Raw genomic sequence first — 9,160 nt, 5'->3', positions numbered from 1 at the left:
ATGCAACCGTATTGATGAATCAACCTATATTCTCTAATAGAAAATCCCTTAAATGTTGGATGCTGTTCAGTAACGAAGCGAGCTATATAGGGATGATTATCGATTTTTAAGGAGATATGTGTTAGTATAGCATAGACACTTGCAGAAAGTAGTTTATACTCCTGCCTCACAGCTTTTCCCGTCATTGAATGCTTGCGTCAGGGGACAGAAATGTCTGAGCGCCTTTGCAGTGATTCCTCTGGTCAATGATGGTAGTAGCTCAACGGAAACCAAGATCCACACGTTTAAGCCACGATCGACTGTCGCAGTGTCCGTTCGCGTAACGATTTACGAGCGACGTGTATCATGTGAAAGGTGCCTAGAGATGTATTTTACTGAAGAAAAAACCATATGATTAATTTTTATTGACCCAAATAGCATAGTAGTATAATGCGATCATTTTGTTAGATCTTAGAAGGCATAAAACGACATTCTATTATAGCGAATGAAAATTGAATTTTAGCTTCTCGCTGGTAATCCATATCAAGATAACGCGTTAACTTGCGTCTGGCAACGCCGAAAAATGTAAAGACTATATCGTGATTGCCTATGGTTTTGACCAGCGATATTTAATTTGCATATCTCTAAAAGATGAAATCTACTAAGGGACGAAAAGGGCAGACTGTGTAAGCATCAATGAATAACTTCTAGTTGGGGTATGCAAGTTTATACGGTTCTATCTCCCCATACTTCGCACTTTGCCGGACAGCAGGGAAGCTAAATAATAAAGTATAGTTTTTTAGTGGGTCGTTGAATACATTAATAGCTTACGCGGTAAACTGTATTACGTTCGGTTGGCATTCGTCTGTTAATATTCTTTTGTCAAGTTGATGTAAGTTGCCGTCCTGCAATACTCAGTAGCAAAAGGCGGTGTGATGTCAGCGGTTAATACGCACCCCTTTAAGTGCCTCACCATGCACATGGCAATTGCTGATCCAAATTTTAGCCTTGGAAAACAGTCTGACATATTGTTACGATGCCGTTTGATGGGTCTGCTAAAGAAAAACAATCGACTAATCAATTGAAAGGAACACGGCATATAGTACTTTACATTAGTGTTGACATTTCGCAACGTAAGTGTGTTCTCCGCGGCGAGGGATTGAAGTGGGCCGAGTTATGCCTAGATCCCTTTCAGGATGACCATCATAATAACATCTCACGTTTTAGATTTTAATAAACAGAGAATGAAGATTTACAAATGAAGGCAACACATTAAGCCGTGCTAAGTCTCCTAATCTCGATTTGCGCCAACCCCTTGAATAGCTGAGAGCTGGATAGCGGGCTTCGCATCGGCGTCATGTGCATGGTCCTGTGTCCGAGCTACCCAGAGCTACATAGTGAATAGCAAACTATTGGTTTTTACGGAAAGACATTGTTTCGAAAATGCGAAATTATCTTATACTTGCAGCGCGGCTAGACAGCTCTCAACGAAGTTTAGCGGCCAGCCAAAGCTGTAGGCAAATGCCGACGCAACACGTTTTTCTGATTTAGACAGGGAATGGTGTGTATAGCGCTAAGAAAAAGTTCTCGGTATAATTGAAGCATTGGATTGAAGCATGCAAGCGTCTTCTATTCGTACTTCTCCTATGTTTAATCGTTTCATCCTTATGGGTTTGTTGCCGATGTTTGTCTCCATCTGTTTTTTATATAGACTCATCTATCTGTCTGTCTGGATCGGTGTGCGTGCATTTGCACACGCCTGTGCAAGCACTAGTGGGGTTCCGTAAAGGTTCCTCCAATGTGTAACCTGCATCCTGTGCTACTACGTCGCGCTCAGTCGGCCAAGGAACCAAACAAGCAACTGTTCTAGAAAAGATCGAGCCCAGCAAAAGTAATGTAAGCCCTGTCCCTTTCGCAAGGACCATGACTAACAAAAATAGCAGGAGGCAAAAAAAAAAATATTCAATAAGCCTCGGCAACCAGGGTCGTGCAGCGTCTATAGCGGATTTCCTACCTCGCGTATCGCCTATTACTGTTATGTACACATTCGTACTAGCCTGTACGTGTTGCCTGAGTAAAGTGATAGCGGTCACTAGCTAAGCATGTGTCATCCATTTATGTCATAATCGGACATAGATGAAATTGCGCTGTGATCCGGCACAGTGCCATAGGCGTAGGGAACGCTGAGTCTGCGATAGCTGTGTATGTTGCCATGGGATTTTTTAGAGTTCCTAATATATCGTTAAAATACACGAAAAACAGGGCCCTAAACATTGATGAGATAAACTGCCATTAAAATTGCTTCTAGTTATCTTTTTTTTTTTTGATCCGCGCCACAATACCATGAACGGGCTAAAGTAACATGTTCTAACCTTAGCCTTTTTTGCTAAAGCGAAATATGTTGAGTAAAGTTAAAATGTACAAGTCGAAGTTGAACTATCTGTCTGATCGTCTATTAATATTAAAAATTCGAACGATTCAATAGGTGGGGTTAGCTTTCTAACTGACACACACTGCAGATACAGTACATTACGAAATTGATATCTGCCCGAGGCCAGGCCAATCTTACTTTAGACACTGCACTATCCTTACATAAGCTAGACAGGACCAATTCTCAAGGCTTTACTTATTCCGTAACATGTAGCGTTGAACACGCTTGCTTTCCAAGACAAAGGAACACTGTAGTATTCCTCTGCGCCAATACAATGATACAATTGATAGGTGAACAGAAATTTGAAATCCTAGATGTCGACGCATACAAACATGTTTGTCGTGATTTGATGATGTACGGAGCAACGTGAATATGTGGCCAATTTTGGTAGCTGGGCAGAATGACAATAACGGGTTCAATAGAAAAATAGCTCTTGCTGATTAGCGTCTTTAGCAATTAAATATCGTCATGTGTAGGTATGCATTTTTCATAAAGGCTCATGTACTTTACCGCTAATTTTACCACAACCATTGTTCTAACCGTGTATCTACCCCATTTGCACATCTGGAAAAATTGCGCTTTGTCAACGTGTGCGTGCTCCTGCGCATATATCGACCATGTTGAAAATGATAACTGTTCTCGATCGGGTCATCATCGTTCTCGTCACACCAGTCAACCGTTGCCTCTCGTCGTGTTTGCTTTGCACTCGAGAAAACAATTACATTTAAGATGCAGTGCGACGCCGGCAGACTCGACTCCTCATCGTTCTACACTGTCGTCTATTGGATTTATTGACATTTCGTTTCCAATATTGCGGCCGACCACAATTTAAAAGGACGCTGGTTAGAACTTCGGTCGCGCGGAAACGGTGATGGTGGCATCTGCATCTGCTCGAATTGCTCACACATCCCCGCCCGGGCAGCCGTTACGACACCTGCCATAGCTTTTCCAACCGAGCTAAACACTGCTGGGGCTCGAGTCACTGAAGGGTCTTTGGTTGTTTTATTGTTATTAGTAGTAAGTGACAGAGCAATAGGACGACGACAAAGTAAACGAAGTAAAACGAGTCAAAGATTCGAAGGGCGGTTACTTGAGAAGCATGTAGTGATGACAGCGATGATGATAGCAGCGATGATAAAGAGGCGGCAATGCTTCTGATGGGGACACCGATGGCGGTTGTAATAATGACGAGTGATTGCGCGAAGGTCTGGTATAGTCCTACGTATTTTCGACGAGATGCACCGTTGGTATGGGTGGAAGGAGCGGCCATTGAACGCAGCTTTGAGTCTTGACAGATTGAACAGAAGAATGATGGTCTAATAACTCTCGTCGTGTTGTTACTACTACTACTACAACTATTGTCTGTATCGTACAGCTGCTTCATCTCGATTTCAATGAAGTGTATCACTTCAGCGTAAGTGGTGGAAATCTGGGCAGTAGTAACAGGAACAGTCTTTAGATGTCGAAAAGTAGCAAAACCAACATTTAGAGACGTTGTTTTATTAATCAGTCCCACACGATACGTGCTACCCGGCGTGCCGTAAACATACCCAGTGTTGATTGATTCTCTAATAATTCCAATCTAACCTACCATCGTACTGTCAAAGAGCATTTTCAATTTATAATAACAATAGTAAGAATTGACGTTACCGAAACGTTCAGTTGCTCATTCCCACGATACTTGTGATCCGTGATGGATGATCGTCTGCGAGACTAAATAATTGTCGATTTAGAAAATGGATGAAATCGTCAAATTGCGTAATCTGTTTTTAGCCATTTGGCCATTTTTACCGCACATATACACACGTTACGATCCGCAGTAACTGTTCTATTTCGCCTACACAGAAATGACGATGCTTAATGATTGAGCAGTCAACGTGAGTAGTTCACTCAAACGTATCGAAAATACATTGTGCAGCGATGTCCTGTATGATAGGGATTTGATCGGTCAGCGATGCTTATATATATATATATGCACAGATTAGGGGTACACTTAATACTTGAAACATGCATGCAGTTACCAGCCAAACCCCAACGATGTGTCAGTATGAGCATATAACAAATGACGCGCTCGTTCAGTGAATTGAAAAATACACATACGTAAATAAAAAACATACCAAGCCAGTTTGTCGCTGGACTCTGTTTGTAGTTGTGAAAATGTCCATATTTCATATGAGATGGTGGATATTTAATACCCTAAATGTTGACCCATTCAAGAAGAATCATTTGGAGATCAACGGATACCATGTGGTTTGAGCCGGCCAACGGTCGTCTCTATCGAAGTGCTCACTTTGTGTATAGCTACGCAATGATCTTATTGCGTACAACGGTTCGTCCCGTTCGCATCCGAGCGGCTTAGCAGTCATCAGCACCAAGTTGTTCCTGCGTGACGTTCGACATTCGTTTTGAATCCAGCGCTCGCGTCATAGGCTACAAGTTGAAAAGACGACAAAAGTCGGACATGGGGCGGCATATAGCCATCGATGCACAAGTCGAGCTATTCATATCAGCATGCTTTCATACCGCTTTCACATAGCAGAGTTAGCATAGAGTGCAATATGTACTGTCCATCCTTTTGGCGTCGGCAGATGATGGCGGTTCTTGCCAAAGCGGGGCAGGGAAATTCGCTGTTCTGTCAACGACAGCTACAGAACGTCAAGCTACCCTCGATTTTTAGATGTACTGCTTTGCTTACATCAGTACCAGCTTATAAAACCTTTCTCTCATTAGCTCTACCTAAATGGACCGAGAACTAGTTGATAACTATAGCACACTTAGCCGGTTTACTTAATTCTAACAACAACGCTGGATGCCCTATCCGGTTAGCCGCGCCACTCTGTGAGCTCTTCGACTGTTTGAAAGGAATTGGATAGAGTAAAAATATCATGCACGCATATGCTTTTCTATATCTTCTTTTTTCGTTTATTTTTCTATATGTATCTTTCTTTTAGCTTGACCCTTTTTCCGTTGCGACTTCCTTTTCTTTTTAGCGTCAAAGCCACAGCAGAAGATATCACAGCAACAACAACATTAACGACAGCATCTTTAACGGATGGCAGTAACAATTTTTACTGCACACGTACAAGCGCACGTATCAGCTAGAACCGGCAATTCACAGTGCGATAGTCGCCACTATAACAATACCAGCTTGATCCGCACCGACGAACATATCGTGAAAGTAAAGAGGGCCGCAGGGAGGGGGTCAGACCACAAATCCGAGCAAATCACCGTGGAATCACCCTAAAGAGCGAGAAAAGGAGAAGACATGCCCCACCCACAGTATGGTGCATGCAGTCAAGATTTGCCGTTAACGTCTTCTTGCATCAGCTGTTTAAAAGTTCACATACGCGCAACCCAACGCAGTGAGGCAAACAACTGGGCAGATAGATAGATAGATAGATGCGCGTACAGAGCGAGCTCTTCATGTGGTTGTTATCAACGCATGCGCCTTAGCTCTTGTTAAATCCCTTCTGGTGCCGAACGAGGATCGGCCTTTAGTCTACCTTAGCACATGTTAGAAATAACATATCGACTCGATTCGGCTAGGCGGTAAATGGCACTTCAGATAGCCCGACATCTATCTCTGACGGCCATCGAAGTCAATCTGCGAATGTTGCGAACCGCTTCGTATGTGTCCTGATCAATGAATAACTGTTTGCATAGTGGGAACAGCGGTGACACGAAGGCCGAACAAAGGACCTAATAAGCTAAGCAGCAAAGGAAAAGAGCGATTGGCGGTGTGCCGGAATGAGTAGCATTACGTTGACGTAAAAAGATGCATGCAGTCGTTCAGTACATTTGTTGGGAAACACGTTTCGTGTTGAAGCTCGTTAAATCTAACTCCCGTAACATGAACCATTCCATTAACCTGTTTAGTGTTAAAACACAGAAAATCTAATTAGTCAGTACAATTCAGTCGATTTCGGATATTAATTTAAGTAAATAACACTTTTGCCTATATTTTTTTCACGACATTGCACAAATAATAATCATAGTATTGATTATGAAACGTATGAGCGACGCAGACTACGATAGATTCCAGTCTATTTCTAAAGGTATTTCCTATTCTTGGCCTAATTTTTCAATCCGTTTTTTTGTTTGTGCGTATCCGAAAAAACAGGACTGTGTCAGCTAATAGGGTTTCGAGGTTTTCCATTTCATGAAATTCGTAATAGCAGAAAGTTTTGTGCTAACCTCGTGAGTCGTGTACCACCGCCCCATAGGTAATGGTTGAAAGGTTATTAATACAGTTAATTTTATTTTACAAATGTCTTGCACCTCACATTTGATACTCCCTTATAAAGACTCGTTTAGGTTTAGTGTATCTGTTGATCAACTGGATTATGGATAACTTATACGCTCGATATATAGATCTTACCTAGAAACTACTCACTTTCATAATCTTAGGAAAGCCATAGCATACGGCATAATTTAATAACATTTTTTTAAATTAGATAAACATTTGTCGCTATTTCCTCGAACTTTTCAAACGACGCTTGTTTCCTCAAACGACCCCCTCCAAATAAAAGTTTTGCAGTTTTTTCTCCGACTTCCTTACAACTCAATATACGATTTTCTGCTTGTGCGTAAACAACTTAATGTTAACCAGACTGTTCTAATTGACCTGCACATCTACATTCACATTTGTTAGCGTCACCAATGTAGAATCGTCAATTCGTTCTTAATTTGGTGTCTAGAACTGCACGAGTGTTCGCGTCTATGACTGACTCAAAGGTGGTAGGAGGACTACACGTCGATCATACTAGTAATAGCTCACGGCTGTCATGTTTACTTGACTGCGGAGATTACTTCTTTTGTTGTTAATAACAAACACACGATACTAGCATCCATAGCTACAAGAAATCCCTTCGCAATAATACACTGTGTAATTTTTCTTCTTCCTCGCTAGTCAAAGGTTAAATTTTTGTTTACCATTCATTTTGTTAGAAATACCTATTCTCCTATATTCAGCATGGAATTTTGCAAGAACAACTGCTCCCTCTAAGCATCGATCTCTTTGGGTAAAGCTAGGGGCACGATACGAAAGAAGTTTATATGTACGAACGACTCAACGACGCGATACCTCTTATAATTCACTTGATTACCGTGGCTATAGCTGGGCTTACATGAATTGGGTGCACAAATCATACGGTACGTGTGTTAATATCCATCAAAGCGTGACAATATTCATTTTTTTAGCCCTCTGTCGTATTAACCGTGGCCACTGCTGCTGCTAACTTGTGTTTACATCCGATTTCAATTTCATCAATTTGCCCCTCCGTACGCATTAACTTTGAAAGGTATTAGCAAACCGTTACAGTGCAGTGAAGAAATGCTCGCGGCTTGGCTAAGTCACCGTCATCAGTTCACTTCAACAGAGTTCCTATAAATGATCTGACGCTGCGGTGGATGGTGGAGCGACTTCTTTTACGTCCTTGGGTGCCCACCTTAAGCTTTTAAACAGATGGCAATACCACAGCTCTACCGAAGTATCAGCAGTTACTTTGACATTTGTCTTGTTGTCTGCCATAGCTCCCGCGTGATCAACAATAAGTACAACAATAATATGTACAGCAACAACAACAACATTATGTGCAACAACAAACCGCTAATATTATCTAGATTCGTGTGCGTATAGCTGGAATGACTAGTTGGCGGTCTGTCGATCGGTCGATCGGTCGTCGCCCTCCGCTCGTCGCCGATCGCCCTCGTGTTAGATTTGCACCCAGAAATAATCCGAAATTTTTGGTCTTAATGTGCACAGCCATGTAAACAGATGCAGTCTGGCAGTGGGTTTTGAAACCCGCCTGTCAAATCGAATGGGCTCCGTTTTTACAAATTGCTGATTATTGCAGCTAGCCTGCAGAGACGCTACGTGTCTGGGTCTACGTGCCTACGTGTTTTGTGCCAGAATACGAAATCACTTGAAAGCGAAGTTGTACATTTTGTTAGTGCTGATGGTTACAGTTGCAGCTGCAGTAGCTGTTCTAAATGAACATATTTTATCACTTTAAACCCGAACTAGCATTCCCTGCGTCTTTGGTGTCTGTCGTGCTTGTAAAATGGGTACGCGTAGCTTCACGAGAGTATTATGTATGGGGGTATCTCTTATGAACAGGAGCTGACTATGTTAGTGAAACATTACGTGTAAACACAGGACGCTCTGGTAACGCTTGACGACGCCGTACGAATAATGCATTCATTATATACTTAAGCTGGAAATAAATGAATGAAGAGTATGAAATCCGGACTTCGTCTACGACGAGCGGGGTCACGTAACTACGCGAGCCTATCCGTTGGTCTGCCCTCCTGGGCATAGGCAGTCGAAAAAGTAACAGTCCCATCAATGGAATCGGTGATGTTAACGTCTAACTAATGATTACATACATTAGTTTATTCCCAAGAACAAACATTTTATCCGCTACGTGTTGCAGTGATGGCGTTAGATCATGACAGACACGTACGTTGATAAATTACGGGTCACGTGGTAAGCACGTGTCCGTTTCCAATAAAAGGTCATATTAACTAACTGACTAACGGGGCGAACGTTTGCGGTGATGATCACGAAAGACGGTATACTACAGATGTACGGGCTTGAGCGTGAAATGATGAAAAACGGGACAATAACGTATAATGCGAACAGCGGACATATTTGCTTGTGCTAATTGTATTACGTTAATAGACACGTGAAACGATTCAACCTCACCCCGTTTTCTACGTTAAGTTCCTCGATTTTGCGACTCCGCGGAC

This window comes from Varroa jacobsoni, unplaced genomic scaffold, assembly GCF_002532875.2.
Source record: "Varroa jacobsoni isolate VJ856 unplaced genomic scaffold, vjacob_1.0 scaffold_535, whole genome shotgun sequence".
NCBI classification, from domain to species: Eukaryota; Metazoa; Arthropoda; class Arachnida; order Mesostigmata; family Varroidae; genus Varroa; species Varroa jacobsoni.
This window is presented reverse-complemented; position numbering follows the sequence as displayed.